The sequence below is a fragment of the Microchirus variegatus genome, assembly GCF_963457635.1.
Source record: "Microchirus variegatus genome assembly, chromosome: 19".
NCBI lineage: Eukaryota > Metazoa > Chordata > Actinopteri > Pleuronectiformes > Soleidae > Microchirus > Microchirus variegatus.
The window spans coordinates 2,417,938-2,441,318 of NC_139820.1; positions in this window are offsets into that span (position 1 = coordinate 2,417,938).

Genomic DNA, 23,381 nt, shown 5'->3' on the forward strand with positions numbered 1-23,381 from the left:
TCATACTATACTATATCTCCAAAATGTGACCATTTTTGGAGAAAAAAAAATTGGTCCAAAATTGGACAAAAACGACATACTATACTATGTCGTTTTTGATTCTGACAATTTTTAAAAAAAACGTTTTTTGGTCCAAAACTTGACAAAAACGTCACACTATACTATGTCGTTTTTGATTCTGACAATTTTAAAAAAAAACGTTTTTTGGTCCAAAACTTGACAAAAACGTCACACTATACTATGTAGTACGTCATACTATACTATATCTCCGAAATGTGACCATTTTTGGAGAAAAAAAAATTGGTCCAAAATTGTACAAAAACGACATACTATACTATGTCGTTTTTGATTCTGACAATTTTTTAAAAAAACGTTTTTTTGGTCCAAAACTTGACAAAACGTCACACTATACTATGTAGTACGTCATACTATACTATATCTCCAAAATGTGACCATTTTTGGAGAAAAAAAAATTGGTCCAAAATTGGACAAAAACGACATACTATACTATGTCGTTTTTGATTCTGACAATTTTAAAAAAAAACGTTTTTTTGGTCCAAAACTTGACAAAAACGTCACACTATACTATGTAGTACGTCATACTATACTATATCTCCAAAATGTGACCATTTTTGGAGAAAAAAAATTTGGTCCAAAATTGGACAAAACGACATACTATACTATGTCGTTTTTGATTCTGACAATTTTTAAAAAAAACGTTTTTTTTTGGTCCAAAACTTGACAAAAACGTCACACTATACTATGAAGTACGTCATACTATACTATATCTCCAAAATGTGACCATTTTTGGAGAAAAAAAATTTGGTCCAAAATTGGACAAAAACGACATACTATACTATGTCGTTTTTGATTCTGACAATTTTTAAAAAAAACGTTTTTTTGGTCCAAAACTTGACAAAAACGTCACACTATACTATGTAGTACGTCATACTATACTATATCTCCAAAATGTGACCATTTTTGGAGAAAAAAAATTTGGTCCAAAATTGGACAAAAACGACATACTATACTATGTCGTTTTTGATTCTGACAATTTTTAAAAAAAACGTTTTTTTGGTCCAAAACTTGACAAAAACGTCACACTATACTATGTAGTACGTCATACTATACTATATCTCCAAAATGTGACCATTTTTGGAGAAAAAAATATTGGTCCAAAATTGGACAAAAACGACATACTATACTATGTCGTTTTTGATTCTGACAATTTTTTAAAAAAACGTTTTTTTGGTCCAAAACTTGACAAAAACGTCACACTATACTATGAAGTACGTCATACTATACTATATCTCCAAAATGTGACCATTTTTGGAGAAAAAAAATTTGGTCCAAAATTGGACAAAAACGACATACTATACTATGTCGTTTTTGATTCTGACAATTTTTAAAAAAAAACGTTTTTTTTGGTCCAAAACTTGACAAAAACGTCACACTATACTATGAAGTACGTCATACTTACTATATCTCCAAAATGTGACCATTTTTGGAGAAAAAAAATTTGGTCCAAAATTGGACAAAAACGACATACTATACTATGTCGTTTTTGATTCTGACAATTTTTAAAAAAAACTTTTTTTTGGTCCAAAACTTGACAAAAACGTCACACTATAATATGTAGTACGTCATACTATACTATATCTCCAAAATGTGACCATTTTTGGAGAAAAAAAATTTGGTCCAAAATTGGACAAAAACGACATACTATACTATGTCGTTTTTGATTCTGACAATTTTAAAAAAAAACTTTTTTTTGGTCCAAAACTTGACAAAAACGTCACACTATACTATGTAGTACGTCATACTATACTATATCTCCAAAATGTGACCATTTTTGGAGAAAAAAAATTTGGTCCAAAATTGGACAAAAACGACATACTATACTATGTCGTTTTTGATTCTGACAATTTTTTAAAAAACGTTTTTTTGGTCCAAAACTTGACAAAAACGTCACACTATACTATGTAGTACGTCATACTATACTATATCTCCAAAATGTGACCATTTTTGGAGAAAAAAAAATTGGTCCAAAATTGGACAAAAACGACATACTATACTATGTCGTTTTTGATTCTGACAATTTTAAAAAAAAACGTTTTTTTGGTCCAAAACTTGACAAAAACGTCACACTATACTATGTAGTACGTCATACTATACTATATCTCCAAAATGTGACCATTTTTGGAGAAAAAAAATTTGGTCCAAAATTGGACAAAAACGACATACTATACTATGTCGTTTTTGATTCTGACAATTTTTAAAAAAAACGTTTTTTTGGTCCAAAACTTGACAAAAACGTCACACTATACTATGAAGTACGTCATACTATACTATATCTCCAAAATGTGACCATTTTTGGAGAAAAAAAATTTGGTCCAAAATTGGACAAAAACGACATACTATACTATGTCGTTTTTTATTCTGACAATTTTTAAAAAAAAACGTTTTTTTGGTCCAAAACTTGACAAAAACGTCACACTATACTATGTAGTACGTCATACTATACTATATCTCCAAAATGTGACCATTTTTGGAGAAAAAAAATTTGGTCCAAAATTGGACAAAACGACATACTATACTATGTCGTTTTTGATTCTGACAATTTTTAAAAAAAACTTTTTTTTGGTCCAAAACTTGACAAAAACGTCACACTATAATATGTAGTACGTCATACTATACTATATCTCCAAAATGTGACCATTTTTGGAGAAAAAAAATTTGGTCCAAAATTGGACAAAAACGACATACTATACTATGTCGTTTTTGATTCTGACAATTTTAAAAAAAAACTTTTTTTTGGTCCAAAACTTGACAAAAACGTCACACTATACTATGTAGTACGTCATACTATACTATATCTCCAAAATGTGACCATTTTTGGAGAAAAAAATTTGGTCCAAAATTGGACAAAACGACATACTATACTATGTCGTTTTTGATTCTGACAATTTTTAAAAAAAACGTTTTTTTGGTCCAAAACTTGACAAAAACGTCACACTATACTATGTAGTACGTCATACTATACTATATCTCCAAAATGTGACCATTTTTGGAGAAAAAAAATTTGGTCCAAAATTGGACAAAAACGACATACTATACTATGTCGTTTTTGATTCTGACAATTTTTAAAAAAAACGTTTTTTTGGTCCAAAACTTGACAAAAACGTCACACTATACTATGAAGTACGTCATACTATACTATATCTCCAAAATGTGACAATTTTTGGAGAAAAAAAATTTGGTCCAAAATTGGACAAAAACGACATACTATACTATGTCGTTTTTGATTCTGACAATTTTTTAAAAAAACGTTTTTTTGGTCCAAAACTTGACAAAAACGTCACACTATACTATGAAGTACGTCATACTATACTATATCTCCAAAATGTGACCATTTTTGGAGAAAAAAAATTTGGTCCAAAATTGGACAAAAACGACATACTATACTATGTCGTTTTTGATTCTGACAATTTTTTAAAAAAACGTTTTTTTGGTCCAAAACTTGACAAAACGTCACACTATACTATGTAGTACGTCATACTATACTATATCTCCAAATGTGACCATTTTTGGAGAAAAAAAATTTGGTCCAAAATGGACAAAAACGACATACTATACTATGTCGTTTTTGATTCTGACAATTTTTAAAAAAACTTTTTTTTGGTCCAAAACTTGACAAAAACGTCACACTATAATATGTAGTACGTCATACTATACTATATCTCCAAAATGTGACCATTTTTGGAGAAAAAAAATTTGGTCCAAAATTGGACAAAAACGACATACTATACTATGTCGTTTTTGATTCTGACAATTTTAAAAAAAAACTTTTTTTTGGTCCAAAACTTGACAAAAACGTCACACTATACTATGTAGTACGTCATACTATACTATATCTCCAAAATGTGACCATTTTTGGAGAAAAAAAATTTGGTCCAAAATTGGACAAAAACGACATACTATACTATGTCGTTTTGATTCTGACAATTTTTAAAAAAAACGTTTTTTTGGTCCAAAACTTGACAAAAACGTCACACTATACTATGTAGTACGTCATACTATACTATATCTCCAAAATGTGACCATTTTTGGAGAAAAAAAATTTGGTCCAAAATTGGACAAAAACGACATACTATACTATGTCGTTTTTGATTCTGACAATTTTTAAAAAAAACGTTTTTTTGGTCCAAAACTTGACAAAAACGTCACACTATACTATGAAGTACGTCATACTATACTATATCTCCAAAATGTGACAATTTTTGGAGAAAAAAAATTTGGTCCAAAATTGGACAAAAACGACATACTATACTATGTCGTTTTGATTCTGACAATTTTTAAAAAAAACGTTTTTTTGGTCCAAAACTTGACAAAAACGTCACACTATACTATGAAGTACGTCATACTATACTATATCTCCAAAATGTGACCATTTTTGGAGAAAAAAAATTTGGTCCAAAATTGGACAAAACGACATACTATACTATGTCGTTTTTGATTCTGACAATTTTTAAAAAAACGTTTTTTTGGTCCAAAACTGACAAAAACGTCACACTATACTATGTAGTACGTCATACTATACTATATCTCCAAAATGTGACCATTTTTGGAGAAAAAAAATTTGGTCCAAAATTGGACAAAAACGACATACTATACTATGTCGTTTTTGATTCTGACATTTTTAAAAAAAAACGTTTTTTTGGTCCAAAACTTGACAAAAACGTCACACTATACTATGTAGTACGTCATACTATACTATATCTCCAAAATGTGACAATTATGGAGAAAAAAAAGTTTGGTCCAAAATTGTACAAAAACGACATACTATACTATGTCGTTTTTGATTCTGACAATTTTTAAAAAAAACGTTTTTTTGGTCCAAAACTTGACAAAAACGTCACACTATACTATGTAGTACGTCATACTATACTATATCTCCAAAATGTGACCATTTTTGGAGAAAAAAAATTTGGTCCAAAATTGGACAAAAACGACATACTATACTATGTCGTTTTTGATTCTGACAATTTTTAAAAAAAACGTTTTTTTGGTCCAAACTTGACAAAAACGTCACACTATACTATGTAGTACGTCATACTATACTATATCTCCAAAATGTGACCATTTTTGGAGAAAAAAAAATTGGTCCAAAATTGGACAAAAACGACATACTATACTATGTCGTTTTTGATTCTGACAATTTGTGAAAAAAACGTTTTTTTGGTCCAAAACTTGACAAAAACGTCACACTATACTATGTAGTACGTCATACTATACTATATCTCCAAAATGTGACCATTTTTGGAGAAAAAAAATTTGGTCCAAAATTGGACAAAAACGACATACTATACTATGTCGTTTTTGATTCTGACAATTTTTAAAAAAAACGTTTTTTTTGGTCCAAAACTTGACAAAAACGTCACACTATACTACGTAGTACGTCATACTATACTATATCTCCAAAATGTGACCATTTTTGGAGAAAAAAAATTTGGTCCAAAATTGGACAAAAACGACATACTATACTATGTCGTTTTTGATTCTGACAATTTTTAAAAAAAACGTTTTTTTGGTCCAAAACTTGACAAAAACGTCACACTATACTATGTAGTACGTCATACTATACTATATCTCCAAAATGTGACCATTTTTGGAGAAAAAAAATTTGGTCGAAATTGGACAAAAACGACATACTATACTATGTCGTTTTTGATTCTGACAATTTTTAAAAAAAACGTTTTTTTTGGTCCAAAACTTGACAAAAACGTCACACTATACTATGAAGTACGTCATACTATACTATATCTCCAAAATGTGACAATTTTTGGAGAAAAAAAATTTGGTCCAAAATTGGACAAAAACGACATACTATACTATGTCGTTTTTGATTCTGACAATTTTTTAAAAAAACGTTTTTTTGGTCCAAAACTTGACAAAAACGTCACACTATACTATGAAGTACGTCATACTATACTATATCTCCAAAATGTGACCATTTTTGGAGAAAAAAAATTTGGTCCAAAATTGGACAAAAACGACATACTATACTATGTCGTTTTTGATTCTGACAATTTTTTAAAAAAACGTTTTTTTGGTCCAAAACTTGACAAAAACGTCACACTATACTATGAAGTACGTCATACTATACTATATCTCCAAAATGTGACCATTTTTGGAGAAAAAAAATTTGGTCCAAAATTGGACAAAAACGACATACTATACTATGTCGTTTTTGATTCTGACAATTTTTAAAAAAAAACGTTTTTTTGGTCCAAAACTTGACAAAAACGTCACACTATACTATGTAGTACGTCATACTATACTATATCTCCAAAATGTGACCATTATGGAGAAAAAAAAGTTTGGTCCAAAATTGTACAAAAACGACATACTATACTATGTCGTTTTTGATTCTGACAATTTTTAAAAAAAACGTTTTTTTGGTCCAAAACTTGACAAAAACGTCACACTATACTATGTAGTATGTCATACTATACTATATCTCCAAAATGTGACCATTTTTGGAGAAAAAAAAATTGGTCCAAAATTGGACAAAAACGACATACTATACTATGTCGTTTTTGATTCTGACAATTTTTAAAAAAAACGTTTTTTTGGTCCAAAACTTGACAAAAACGTCACACTATACTATGTAGTACGTCATACTATACTATATCTCCAAAATGTGACCATTTTTGGAGAAAAAAAAATTGATCCAAAATTGGACAAAAACGACATACTATACTATGTCGTTTTTGATTCTGACAATTTTTAAAAAAAACGTTTTTTTGGTCCAAAACTTGACAAAAACGACATACTATACTATGTCGTTTTTGATTCTGACAATTTTTAAAAAAAACGTTTTTTTGGTCCAAAACTTGACAAAAACGTCACACTATACTATGTAGTACGTCATACTATACTATATCTCCAAAATGTGACCATTTTTGGAGAAAAAAATATTGGTCCAAAATTGGACAAAAACGACATACTATACTATGTCGTTTTTGATTCTGACAATTTTTTAAAAAGACGTTTTTTTGGTCCAAAACTTGACAAAAACGTCACACTATACTATGTAGTACGTCATACTATACTATATCTCCAAAATGTGACCATTTTTGGAGAAAAAAAATTTGGTCCAAAATTGGACAAAAACGACATACTATACTATGTCGTTTTTGATTCTGACAATTTTTAAAAAAAACGTTTTTTTGGTCCAAAACTTGACAAAAACGTCACACTATACTATGTAGTACGTCATACTATACTATATCTCCAAAATGTGACCATTTTTGGAGAAAAAAAATTTGGTCGAAATTGGACAAAAACGACATACTATACTATGTCGTTTTTGATTCTGACAATTTTTAAAAAAAACGTTTTTTTGGTCCAAAACTTGACAAAAACGACATACTATACTATGTCGTTTTTGATTCTGACAATTTTTAAAAAAAACGTTTTTTTGGTCCAAAACTTGACAAAAACGTCACACTATACTATGTAGTACGTCATACTATACTATATCTCCAAAATGTGACCATTTTTGGAGAAAAAAATATTGGTCCAAAATTGGACAAAAACGACATACTATACTATGTCGTTTTTGATTCTGACAATTTTTAAAAAAAACGTTTTTTTGGTCCAAAACTTGACAAAAACGTCACACTATACTATGAAGTACGTCATACTATACTATATCTCCAAAATGTGACCATTTTTGGAGAAAAAAAATTTGGTCCAAAATTGGACAAAAACGACATACTATACTAAAAACGTTTTTTTGGTCCAAAACTTGACAAAAACGTCACACTAAACTATGTAGTACGTCATACTATACTATATCTCCAAAATGTGACCATTTTTGGAGAAAAAAAATTTGGTCCAAAATTGGACAAAAACGACATACTATACTATGTCGTTTTTGATTCTGACAATTTTTAAAAAAACGTTTTTTTGGTCCAAAACTTGACAAAAACGTCACACTATACTATGTAGTACGTCATACTATACTATATCTCCAAAATGTGACCATTTTTGGAGAAAAAAAATTTGGTCGAAATTGGACAAAAACGACATACTATACTATGTCGTTTTTGATTCTGACAATTTTTTAAAAAAACGTTTTTTTTGGTCCAAAACTTGACAAAAACGTCACACTATACTATGTAGTACGTCATACTATACTATATCTCCAAAATGTGACCATTTTTGGAGAAAAAAAATTTGGTCCAAAATTGGACAAAAACGACATACTATACTATGTCGTTTTTGATTCTGACAATTTTAAAAAAAAACGTTTTTTTGGTCCAAAACTTGACAAAAACGTCACACTATACTATGTAGTACGTCATACTATACTATATCTCCAAAATGTGACCATTTTTGGAGAAAAAAAAATTGGTCCAAAATTGGACAAAAACGACATACTATACTATGTCGTTTTTGATTCTGACAATTTTTTAAAAAAAACGTTTTTTTGGTCCAAAACTTGACAAAAACGTCACACTATACTATGTAGTACGTCATACTATACTATATCTCCAAAATGTGACCATTATGGAGAAAAAAAATTTGGTCCAAAATTGGACAAAAACGACATACTATACTATGTCGTTTTTGATTCTGACGATTTTTAAAAAAAACGTTTTTTTGGTCCAAAACTTGACAAAAACGTCACACTATACTATGTAGTACGTCATACTATACTATATCTCCAAAATGTGACCATTTTTGGAGAAAAAAATATTGGTCCAAAATTGGACAAAAACGACATACTATACTATGTCGTTTTTGATTCTGACAATTTTAAAAAAAAACGTTTTTTTGGTCCAAAACTTGACAAAAACGTCACACTATACTATGTAGTACGTCATACTATACTATATCTCCAAAATGTGACCATTTTTGGAGAAAAAAATATTGGTCCAAAATTGGACAAAAACGACATACTATACTATGTCGTTTTTGATTCTGATAATTTAAAAAAAAAACGTTTTTTTGGTCCAAAACTTGACAAAAACGTCACACTATACTATGTAGTACGTCATACTATACTATATCTCCAAAATGTGACCATTTTTGGAGAAAAAAAATTTGGTCCAAAATTGGACAAAAACGACATACTATACTATGTCGTTTTTGATTCTGACAATTTTTTAAAAAAACGTTTTTTTTGGTCCAAAACTTGACAAAAACGTCACACTATACTACGTAGTACGTCATACTATACTATATCTCCAAAATGTGACCATTTTTGGAGAAAAAAAATTTGGTCCAAAATTGGACAAAAACGACATACTATACTATGTCGTTTTTGATTCTGACAATTTTAAAAAAAAACGTTTTTTTGGTCCAAAACTTGACAAAAACGTCACACTATACTATGTAGTACGTCATACTATACTATATCTCCAAAATGTGACCATTTTTGGAGAAAAAAAATTTGGTCCAAAATTGGACAAAAACGACATACTATACTATGTCGTTTTTGATTCTGACAATTTTAAAAAAAAACGTTTTTTTTGGTCCAAAACTTGACAAAAACGTCACACTATACCATGTAGTACGTCATACTATACTATATCTCCAAAATGTGACCATTTTTGGAGAAAAAAAATTTGGTCCAAAATTGGACAAAAACGACATACTATACTATGTCGTTTTTGATTCTGACGATTTTTAAAAAAAACTTTTTTTTGGTCCAAAACTTGACAAAAACGTCACACTATACTATGTAGTACGTCATACTATACTATATCTCCAAAATGTGACCATTTTTGGAGAAAAAAATATTGGTCCAAAATTGGACAAAAACGACATACTATACTATGTCGTTTTTGATTCTGACAATTTTAAAAAAAAACGTTTTTTTGGTCCAAAACTTGACAAAAACGTCACACTATACTATGTAGTACGTCATACTATACTATATCTCCAATATGTGACCATTTTTGGAGAAAAAAATATTGGTCCAAAATTGGACAAAAACGACATACTATACTATGTCGTTTTTGATTCTGACAATTTAAAAAAAAAACGTTTTTTTGGTCCAAAACTTGACAAAAACGTCACACTATACTACGTAGTACGTCATACTATACTATATCTCCAAAATGTGACCATTATGGAGAAAAAAAATTTGGTCCAAAATTGGACAAAAACGACATACTATACTATGTCGTTTTTGATTCTGACAATTTTTAAAAAAAACTTTTTTTTGGTCCAAAACTTGACAAAAACGTCACACTATACTATGTAGTACGTCATACTATACTATATCTCCAAAATGTGACCATTTTTGGAGAAAAAAAATTTGGTCCAAAATTGGACAAAAACGACATACTATACTATGTCGTTTTTGATTCTGACAATTTTTAAAAAAAACGTTTTTTTGGTCCAAAACTTGACAAAAACGTCACACTAAACTATGTAGTACGTCATACTATACTATATCTCCAAAATGTGACCATTTTTGGAGAAAAAAAATTTGGTCCAAAATTGGACAAAAACGACATACTATACTATGTCGTTTTTGATTCTGACAATTTTTAAAAAAAACGTTTTTTTGGTCCAAAACTTGACAAAAACGTCACACTATACTATGTAGTACGTCATACTATACTATATCTCCAAAATGTGACCATTTTTGGAGAAAAAAAATTTGGTCGAAATTGGACAAAAACGACATACTATACTATGTCGTTTTTGATTCTGACAATTTTTAAAAAAAACGTTTTTTTGGTCCAAAACTTGACAAAAACGTCACACTATACTATGTAGTACGTCATACTATACTATATCTCCAAAATGTGACCATTTTTGGAGAAAAAAAATTTGGTCCAAAATTGGACAAAAACGACATACTATACTATGTCGTTTTTGATTCTGACAATTTTAAAAAAAAAACGTTTTTTTTGGTCCAAAACTTGACAAAAACGTCACACTATACTATGTAGTACGTCATACTATACTATATCTCCAAAATGTGACCATTTTTGGAGAAAAAAAAATTGGTCCAAAATTGGACAAAAACGACATACTATACTATGTCGTTTTTGATTCTGACAATTTTTAAAAAAAACGTTTTTTTGGTCCAAAACTTGACAAAAACGTCACACTATACTATGTAGTACGTCATACTATACTATATCTCCAAAATGTGACCATTATGGAGAAAAAAAATTTGGTCCAAAATTGGACAAAAACGACATACTATACTATGTCGTTTTTGATTCTGACGATTTTTAAAAAAAACGTTTTTTTGGTCCAAAACTTGACAAAAACGTCACACTATACTATGTAGTACGTCATACTATACTATATCTCCAAAATGTGACCATTTTTGGAGAAAAAAATTTGGTCCAAAATTGGACAAAAACGACATACTATACTATGTCGTTTTTGATTCTGACAATTTTTAAAAAAACGTTTTTTTGGTCCAAAACTTGACAAAAACGTCACACTATACTATGTAGTACGTCATACTATACTATATCTCCAAAATGTGACCATTTTTGGAGAAAAAAATATTGGTCCAAAATTGGACAAAAACGACATACTATACTATGTCGTTTTTGATTCTGATAATTTAAAAAAAAAACGTTTTTTTGGTCCAAAACTTGACAAAAACGTCACACTATACTATGTAGTACGTCATACTATACTATATCTCCAAAATGTGACCATTTTTGGAGAAAAAAAATTTGGTCCAAAATTGGACAAAAACGACATACTATACTATGTCGTTTTTGATTCTGACAATTTTTAAAAAAAACGTTTTTTTGGTCCAAAACTTGACAAAACGTCACACTATACTATGTAGTACGTCATACTATACTATATCTCCAAAATGTGACCATTTTTGGAGAAAAAAAATTTGGTCCAAAATTGGACAAAAACGACATACTATACTATGTCGTTTTTGATTCTGACAATTTTTTAAAAAAACGTTTTTTTGGTCCAAAACTTGACAAAAACGTCACACTATACTACGTAGTACGTCATACTATACTATATCTCCAAAATGTGACCATTTTTGGAGAAAAAAAATTTGGTCCAAAATTGGACAAAAACGACATACTATACTATGTCGTTTTTGATTCTGACAATTTTTAAAAAAAACGTTTTTTTGGTCCAAAACTTGACAAAACGTCACACTATACTATGTAGTACGTCATACTATACTATATCTCCAAAATGTGACCATTTTTGGAGAAAAAAAATTTGGTCCAAAATTGGACAAAAACGACATACTATACTATGTCGTTTTTGATTCTGACAATTTTTTAAAAAAACGTTTTTTTGGTCCAAAACTTGACAAAAACGTCACACTATACTACGTAGTACGTCATACTATACTATATCTCCAAAATGTGACCATTTTTGGAGAAAAAAATTTTGGTCCAAAATTGGACAAAAACGACATACTATACTATGTCGTTTTTGATTCTGACAATTTTTAAAAAAAACGTTTTTTTGGTCCAAAACTTGACAAAAACGTCACACTATACTATGTAGTACGTCATACTATACTATATCTCCAAAATGTGACCATTTTTGGAGAAAAAAATTTTGGTCCAAAATTGGACAAAAACGACATACTATACTATGTCGTTTTTGATTCTGACAATTTTTAAAAAAAACGTTTTTTTGGTCCAAAACTTGACAAAAACGTCACACTATACTATGTAGTACGTCATACTATACTATATCTCCAAAATGTGACCATTTTTGGAGAAAAAAAATTTGGTCGAAATTGGACAAAAACGACATACTATACTATGTCGTTTTTGATTCTGACAATTTAAAAAAAAAACGTTTTTTTGGTCCAAAACTTGACAAAAACGTCACACTATACTATGTAGTACGTCATACTATACTATATCTCCAAAATGTGACCATTATGGAGAAAAAAAATTTGGTCCAAAATTGGACAAAAACGACATACTATACTATGTCGTTTTTGATTCTGACGATTTTTAAAAAAAACGTTTTTTTGGTCCAAAACTTGACAAAAACGTCACACTATACTATGTAGTACGTCATACTATACTATATCTCCAAAATGTGACCATTTTTGGAGAAAAAAATATTGGTCCAAAATTGGACAAAAACGACATACTATACTATGTCGTTTTTGATTCTGACAATTTTAAAAAAAAACGTTTTTTTTGGTCCAAAACTTGACAAAAACGTCACACTATACTATGTAGTACGTCATACTATACTATATCTCCAAAATGTGACCATTTTTGGAGAAAAAAAAATTGGTCCAAAATTGGACAAAAACGACATACTATACTATGTCGTTTTTGATTCTGACGATTTTTAAAAAAAACGTTTTTTTGGTCCAAAACTTGACAAAAACGTCACACTATACTATGTAGTACGTCATACTATACTATATCTCCAAAATGTGACCATTTTTGGAGAAAAAAAAAATTGGTCCAAAATTGGACAAAAACGACATACTATACTATGTCGTTTTTGATTCTGACAATTTAAAAAAAAAACGTTTTTTTGGTCCAAAACTTGACAAAAACGTCACACTATACTATGTAGTACGTCATACTATACTATATCTCCAAAATGTGACCATTATGGAGAAAAAAAATTTGGTCCAAAATTGGACAAAAACGACATACTATACTATGTCGTTTTTGATTCTGACAATTTTTTAAAAAGACGTTTTTTTGGTCCAAAACTTGACAAAAACGTCACACTATACTATGTAGTACGTCATACTATACTATATCTCCAAAATGTGACCATTTTTGGAGAAAAAAAATATTGGTCCAAAATTGGACAAAAACGACATACTATACTATGTCGTTTTTGATTCTGACAATTCTTAAAAAAAACGTTTTTTTGGTCCAAAACTTGACAAAAACGTCACACTAAACTATGTAGTACGTCATACTATACTATATCTCCAAAATGTGACCATTTTTGGAGAAAAAAAATTTGGTCCAAAATTGGACAAAAACGACATACTATACTATGTCGTTTTTGATTCTGACAATTTTTTAAAAAAACGTTTTTTTGGTCCAAAACTTGACAAAAACGTCACACTATGCTATGTAGTACGTCATACTATACTATATCTCCAAAATGTGACCATTTTTGGAGAAAAAAAATTTGGTCGAAATTGGACAAAAACGACATACTATACTATGTCGTTTTTGATTCTGACAATTTTTAAAAAAAACGTTTTTTTGGTCCAAAACTTGACAAAAACGTCACACTATACTATGTAGTACGTCATACTATACTATATCTCCAAAATGTGACCATTTTTGGAGAAAAAAAATTTGGTCCAAAATTGGACAAAAACGACATACTATACTATGTCGTTTTTGATTCTGACAATTTTTTAAAAAAAAGTTTTTTTGGTCCAAAACTTGACAAAAACGTCACACTATACTATGTAGTACGTCATACTATACTATATCTCCAAAATGTGACCATTTTTGGAGAAAAAAAAATTGTTCCAAAATTGGACAAAAACGACATACTATACTATGTCGTTTTTGATTCTGACAATTTTTAAAAAAAAAGTTTTTTTGGTCCAAAACTTGACAAAAACGTCACACTATACTATGTAGTACGTCATACTATACTATATCTCCAAAATGTGACCATTTTTGGAGAAAAAAATATTGGTCCAAAATTGGACAAAAACGACATACTATACTATGTCGTTTTTGATTCTGACAATTTTTAAAAAAAAACGTTTTTTTGGTCCAAAACTTGACAAAAACGTCACACTATACTATGTAGTACGTCATACTATACTATATCTCCAAAATGTGACCATTATGGAGAAAAAAAATTTGGTCCACAATTAGACAAAAACGACATACTATACTATGTCGTTTTTGATTCTGACAATTTTTAAAAAAAACTTTTTTTTGGTCCAAAACTTGACAAAAACGTCACACTATACTATGTAGTACGTCATACTATACTATATCTCCAAAATGTGACCATTTTTGGAGAAAAAAAATTTGGTCCAAAATTGGACAAAAACGACATACTATACTATGTCGTTTTTGATTCTGACAATTTTTAAAAAAACCGTTTTTTTGGTCCAAAACTTGACAAAAACGTCACACTATACTATGTAGTACGTCATACTATACTATATCTCCAAAATGTGACCATTTTTGGAGAAAAAAAAATTGGTCCAAAATTGGACAAAAACGACATACTATACTATGTCGTTTTTGATTCTGACGATTTTTAAAAAAAACGTTTTTTTGGTCCAAAACTTGACAAAAACGTCACACTATACTATGTAGTACGTCATACTATACTATATCTCCAAAATGTGACCATTTTTGGAGAAAAAAAAAATTGGTCCAAAATTGGACAAAAACGACATACTATACTATGTCGTTTTTGATTCTGACAATTTAAAAAAAAAACGTTTTTTTGGTCCAAAACTTGACAAAAACGTCACACTATACTATGTAGTACGTCATACTATACTATATCTCCAAAATGTGACCATTATGGAGAAAAAAAATTTGGTCCAAAATTGGACAAAAACGACATACTATACTATGTCGTTTTTGATTCTGACAATTTTTTAAAAAGACGTTTTTTTGGTCCAAAACTTGACAAAAACGTCACACTATACTATGTAGTACGTCATACTATACTATATCTCCAAAATGTGACCATTTTTGGAGAAAAAAAATATTGGTCCAAAATTGGACAAAAACGACATACTATACTATGTCGTTTTTGATTCTGACAATTCTTAAAAAAAACGTTTTTTTGGTCCAAAACTTGACAAAAACGTCACACTAAACTATGTAGTACGTCATACTATACTATATCTCCAAAATGTGACCATTTTTGGAGAAAAAAAATTTGGTCCAAAATTGGACAAAAACGACATACTATACTATGTCGTTTTTGATTCTGACAATTTTTTAAAAAAACGTTTTTTTGGTCCAAAACTTGACAAAAACGTCACACTATGCTATGTAGTACGTCATACTATACTATATCTCCAAAATGTGACCATTTTTGGAGAAAAAAAATTTGGTCGAAATTGGACAAAAACGACATACTATACTATGTCGTTTTTGATTCTGACAATTTTTAAAAAAAACGTTTTTTTGGTCCAAAACTTGACAAAAACGTCACACTATACTATGTAGTACGTCATACTATACTATATCTCCAAAATGTGACCATTTTTGGAGAAAAAAAATTTGGTCCAAAATTGGACAAAAACGACATACTATACTATGTCGTTTTTGATTCTGACAATTTTTTAAAAAAAAGTTTTTTTGGTCCAAAACTTGACAAAAACGTCACACTATACTATGTAGTACGTCATACTATACTATATCTCCAAAATGTGACCATTTTTGGAGAAAAAAAAATTGTTCCAAAATTGGACAAAAACGACATACTATACTATGTCGTTTTTGATTCTGACAATTTTTAAAAAAAAAGTTTTTTTGGTCCAAAACTTGACAAAAACGTCACACTATACTATGTAGTACGTCATACTATACTATATCTCCAAAATGTGACCATTTTTGGAGAAAAAAATATTGGTCCAAAATTGGACAAAAACGACATACTATACTATGTCGTTTTTGATTCTGACAATTTTTAAAAAAAAACGTTTTTTTGGTCCAAAACTTGACAAAAACGTCACACTATACTATGTAGTACGTCATACTATACTATATCTCCAAAATGTGACCATTATGGAGAAAAAAAATTTGGTCCACAATTAGACAAAAACGACATACTATACTATGTCGTTTTTGATTCTGACAATTTTTAAAAAAAACTTTTTTTTGGTCCAAAACTTGACAAAAACGTCACACTATACTATGTAGTACGTCATACTATACTATATCTCCAAAATGTGACCATTTTTGGAGAAAAAAAATTTGGTCCAAAATTGGACAAAAACGACATACTATACTATGTCGTTTTTGATTCTGACAATTTTTAAAAAAACCGTTTTTTTGGTCCAAAACTTGACAAAAACGTCACACTATACTATGTAGTACGTCATACTATATTATATCTCCAAAATGTGACCATTTTTGGAGAAAAAAAATTTGGTCCAAAATTGGACAAAAACGACATACTATACTATGTCGTTTTTGATTCTGACAATTTTTAAAAAAAAAGTTTTTTTGGTCCAAAACTTGACAAAAACGTCACACTATACTATGTAGTACGTCATACTATACTATATCTCCAAAATGTGACCATTTTTGGAGAAAAAAAATTTGGTCTAAAATTGGACAAAAACGACATACTATACTATGTCGTTTTTGATTCTGACAATTTTTAAAAAAAACGTTTTTTTGGTCCAAAACTTGACAAAAACGTCACACTATACTATGTAGTACGTCATACTATACTATATCTCCAAAATGTGACCATTTTTGGAGAAAAAAAATTTGGTCCAAAATTGGACAAAAACGACATACTATACTATGTCGTTTTTGATTCTGACAATTTTTAAAAAAAACGTTTTTTTGGTCCAAAACTTGACAAAAACGTCACACTATACTATGTAGTACGTCATACTATACTATATCTCCAAAATGTGACCATTTTTGGAGAAAAAAAATTTGGTCCAAAATTGGACAAAAACGACATACTATACTATGTCGTTTTTGATTCTGACAATTTTTAAAAAAAACGTTTTTTTGGTCCAAAACTTGACAAAAACGACATACTATACTATGTCGTTTTTGATTCTGACAATTTTTAAAAAAAAAGTTTTTTTGGTCCAAAACTTGACAAAAACGTCACACTATACTATGTAGTACGTCATACTATACTATATCTCCAAAATGTGACCATTTTTGGAGAAAAAAAATTTGGTCCAAAGTTGGACAAAAACGACATACTATACTATGTCGTTTTTGATTCTGACAATTTTTAAAAAAAACGTTTTTTTGGTCCAAAACTTGACAAAAACGTCACACTATACTATGTAGTACGTCATACTATACTATATCTCCAAAATGTGACCATTTTTGGAGAAAAAAAATTTGGTCCAAAATTGGACAAAAACGACATACTATACTATGTCGTTTTTGATTCTGACAATTTTTTAAAAAAACGTTTTTTTGGTCCAAAACTTGACAAAAACGTCACACTATACTATGTAGTACGTCATACTATACTATATCTCCAAAATGTGACCATTTTTGGAGAAAAAAATATTGGTCCAAAATTGGACAAAAACGACATACTATACTATGTCGTTTTTGATTCTGACAATTTTAAAAAAAAACGTTTTTTTGGTCCAAAACTTGACAAAAAAAAAATGTGACCATTTTTGGAGAAAAAAATTTTGGTCCAAAATTGGACAAAAACGACATACTATACTATGTCGTTTTTGATTCTGACAATTTTTAAAAAAAACGTTTTTTTGGTCCAAATCTTGACAAAAACGTCACACTATACTATGTAGTACGTCATACTATACTATATCTCCAAAATGTGACCATTTTTGGAGAAAAAAAATTTGGTCCAAAATTGGACAAAAACGACATGCTATACTATGTCGTTTTTGATTCTGACAATTTAAAAAAAAAACGTTTTTTTGGTCCAAAACTTGACAAAAACGTCACACTATACTATGTAGTACGTCATACTATACTATATCTCCAAAATGTGACCATTTTTGGAGAAAAAAAATTTGGTCCAAAATTGGACAAAAACGACATACTATACTATGTCGTTTTTGATTCTGACAATTTTTTAAAAAAACGTTTTTTTGGTCCAAAACTTGACAAAAACGTCACACTATACTATGTAGTACGTCATACTATACTATATCTCCAAAATGTGACCATTTTTGGAGAAAAAAAATTTGGTCCAAAATTGGACAAAAACGACATACTATACTATGTCGTTTTTGATTCTGACAATTTTTAAAAAAAACGTTTTTTTGGTCCAAAACTTGACAAAAACGTCACACTATACTATGTAGTACGTCATACTATACTATATCTCCAAAATGTGACCATTTTTGGAGAAAAAAATTTTGGTCCAAAATTGGACAAAAACGACATACTATACTATGTCGTTTTTGATTCTGACAATTTTAAAAAAAAACGTTTTTTTGGTCCAAAACTTGACAAAAACGTCACACTATACTATGTAGTACGTCATACTATACTATATCTCCAAAATGTGACCATTTTTGGAGAAAAAAAAATTGGTCCAAAATTGGACAAAAACGACATACTATACTATGTCGTTTTTGATTCTGACAATTTAAAAAAAAAACGTTTTTTGGTCCAAAACTTGACAAAAACGTCACACTATACTATGTAGTACGTCATACTATACTATATCTCCAAAATGTGACCATTTTTGGAGAAAAAAAAATTGGTCCAAAATTGGTCCAAAATCAGAATTTTTTTTAAAAAATAAATTTTTTATCCCAAAATGTGACCAAAAGTCATACTATACTATGTTGTCAACCTCAATGTCATTATACACTATTTCGTCCAAAATCTAACCATTTTTTTGAAAAAGAAAATTTGGTCCAAAATTTGACAAAAACGACATACTATACTATGTCGTCAAAAATCTGAATTTTTTTTTTTTACTTTTTTTTTAGCCCAAAATGTGACCAACACGTCTTACTATACTATGTCGTCGACCTCAATGTAATACTACACTATTTTGTCCAAAATCTGACCATTTTTTTGAAAAAGAAAATTTGGTCCAAAATTTGACGAAAACGACATAATATACTATGTCGTCCAAAATCTGAATTTTTTTTTTTTTAATTTTTTTTTTAGCCCAAAATGTGACCAACACGTCATACTATACTATGTCGTCGACCTCAATGTCATACTACACTATTTTGTCCAAAATCTGACAATTTTTTTGAAAAAGAAAATTTGGTCCAAAATTTGACAAAAACGACATACTATACTATGTCGTCCAAAATCAGAATTTTTTTTTTAATTTTTTTTTTTATCCCAAAATGTGACCAAAAGTCATACTATACTATGTCGTCAACCTCAATGTCATTCTACACTATTTCGTCCAAAATCTGACAATTTTTTTGAAAAAGAAAATTTGGTCCAAAATTTGACAAAAACGACATACTATACTATGTCGTCCAAAATCTGAATTATTTTTTCTTTAATTTTTTTTTTAGCCCAAAATGTGACCAAAAGTCATACTATACTATGTCGTCGACCTCAATGTCATACTACACTATTTTGTCCAAAATCTGACAATTTTTTTGAAAAAGGAAATTTGGTCCAAAATTTGACAAAAACGACATACTATACTATGTCGTCCAAAATCAGAATTTTTTTTAAATTTTTTTTTTTTTGCCCAAAATGTGACCAACACGTCATACTATACTATGTCGTCGACCTCAATGTCATACTACACTATTTTGTCCAAAATCTGACAATTTTTTTGAAAAAGGAAATTTGGTCCAAAATTTGACAAAAACGACATGCTATACTATGTCGTCCAAAATCTGAATTTTTAAAAAAAAAAAAAATTTTGCCCAAAATGTGACCAACACGTCATAATATACTATGTCGTCGACCTCAATGTCATACTACACTATTTTGTCCAAAATCTGACCATTTTTTTGAAAAAGAAAATTTGGTCCAAAATTTGACAAAAACGACATACTATACTATGTCGTCAAAAATCTGAATTTTTTTTTTTTACTTTTTTTTTAGCCCAAAATGTGACCAACACGTCTTACTATACTATGTCGTCGACCTCAATGTAATACTACACTATTTTGTCCAAAATCTGACCATTTTTTTGAAAAAGAAAATTTGGTCCAAAATTTGACGAAAACGACATAATATACTATGTCGTCCAAAATCTGAATTTTTTTTTTTTTAATTTTTTTTTTAGCCCAAAATGTGACCAACACGTCATACTATACTATGTCGTCGACCTCAATGTCATACTACACTATTTTGTCCAAAATTTGACAAAAACGACATACTATACTATGTCGTCCAAAATCAGAATTTAAAAAAAAAAAAAAAAAATTTGCCCAAAATGTGACCAACACGTCATAATATACTATGTCGTCGACCTCAATGTCATACTACACTATTTTGTCCAAAATCTGACAATTTTTTTGAAAAAGGAAATTTGGTCCAAAATTTGACAAAAACGACATACTATACTATGTCGTCCAAAATCTGAATTTTTTTTTAATTTTTTTTTTTTTGCCCAAAATGTGACCAACACGTCATACTATACTATGTCGTCGACCTCAATGTCATACTACACTATTTTGTCCAAAATCTGACCATTTTTTTGAAAAAGAAAATTTGGTCCAAAATTTGACAAAAACGACATACTATACTATGTCGTCCAAAATCTGAATTTTTTTTTTTTTAATTTTTTTTTAGCCCAAAATGTGACCAAAAGTCATACTATACTATGTTGTCGACCTCAATGTCATACTACACTATTTTGTCCAAAATCTGACAATTTTTTTGAAAAAGGAAATTTGGTCCAAAATTTGACAAAAACGACATACTATACTATGTCGTCCAAAATCTGAATTTTTTTTTAATTTTTTTTTTTTTGCCCAAAATGTGACCAACACGTCATACTATACTATGTCGTCGACCTCAATGTCATACTACACTATTTTGTCCAAAATCTGACAATTTTTTTGAAAAAGGAAATTTGGTCCAAAATTTGACAAAAACGACATACTATACTATGTCGTCCAAAATCTGAATTTTTAAAAAAAAAAAAAATTTTGCCCAAAATGTGACCAACACGTCATAATATACTATGTCGTCGACCTCAATGTCATACTACACTATTTTGTCCAAAATCTGACCATTTTTTTGAAAAAGAAAATTTGGTCCAAAATTTGACAAAAACGACATACTATACTATGTCGTCCAAAATCTGAATTATTTTTTTTTTAATTTTTTTTTAGCCCAAAATGTGACCAAAAGTCATACTATACTATGTTGTCAACCTCAATGTCATTCTACACTATTTCGTCCAAAATCTAACCATTTTTTTGAAAAAGAAAATTTGGTCCAAAATTTGACAAAAACGACGTACTATACTATGTCGTCCAAAATCTGAAAAAAAAAATTTTAATCTTTTTTTTTAGCCCAAAATGTGACCAACACGTCATACTATACTATGTCGTCGACCTCAATGTCATACTACACTATTTTGTCCAAAATCTGACAATTATTTTGAAAAAGAAAATTTGGTCCAAAATTTGACAAAAACGACATACTATACTATGTCGTCCAAAATCTGAATTTTTTTTTTTTTGCCTAAAATGTGACCAACACGTCATACTATACTATGTCGTCGACCTCAGTGTCATTCTACACTATTTCGTCCAAAATCTAACCATTTTTTTGAAAAAGAAAATTTGGTCCATAATTTGACAAAAACGACATACTATACTATGTCGTCCAAAATGTGAATTTTTTTTTTTTAATTTTTTTTTTTTATCCCAAAATGTGACCAACACGTCATACTATACTATGTCGTCGACCTCAATGTCATTCTACACTATTTCGTCCAAAATCTGACCATTTTTTTGAAAAAGAAAATTTGGTCCAAAATTTGACAAAAACGACATACTATACTATGTCGTCCAAAATGTGAATTTTTTTTTTTTAATTCTTTTTTTTAGACCAAAATGTGACCAACACGTCATACTATACTATGTCGTCCAAAATCGGAAAACATTAAAAAAAAAATTATTTTAGCCCAAAATGTGACCAAAATATCATACTATACTATGTCGTCGACGTCAATGTCATACTACACTATTTCGTCCAAAATCTGACCATTTTTTGGGAAAAAACTTTTGGTCCAAAATTTGACAAAAATGACATACTATATACTATGTCGTCCAAGATCGGAATTTTTTTTTAAATTTCTTTTTTTTAGTTCAAAATGTGACCAAAACGTCATACTATACTATGTCGTCGACCTCAATGTCATACTACACTATTTCGTCCAAAATCTGACAATTTTTTTGAAAAACAACTTTTAGTCCAAAATTTGACAAAAACGACATACTATACTATGTCGTCCAAAATCAGAATTTTTTTTTTTTAATTTGTTTTTTAGCCCAAAATGTGACCATCACGTCATACTATACTATGTCGTCGACCTCAATGTCATACTACACTATTTCGTCCAAAATCTGACAATTTTTTTGAAAAACAACTTTTAGTCCAAAATTTGACAAAAACGACATACTATACTATGTCGTCCAAAATCAGAATTTTGTTTTTTTTAATTTGTTTTTTAGCCCAAAATGTGACCAACACGTCATACTATACTATGTTGTCAACCTCAATGTCATA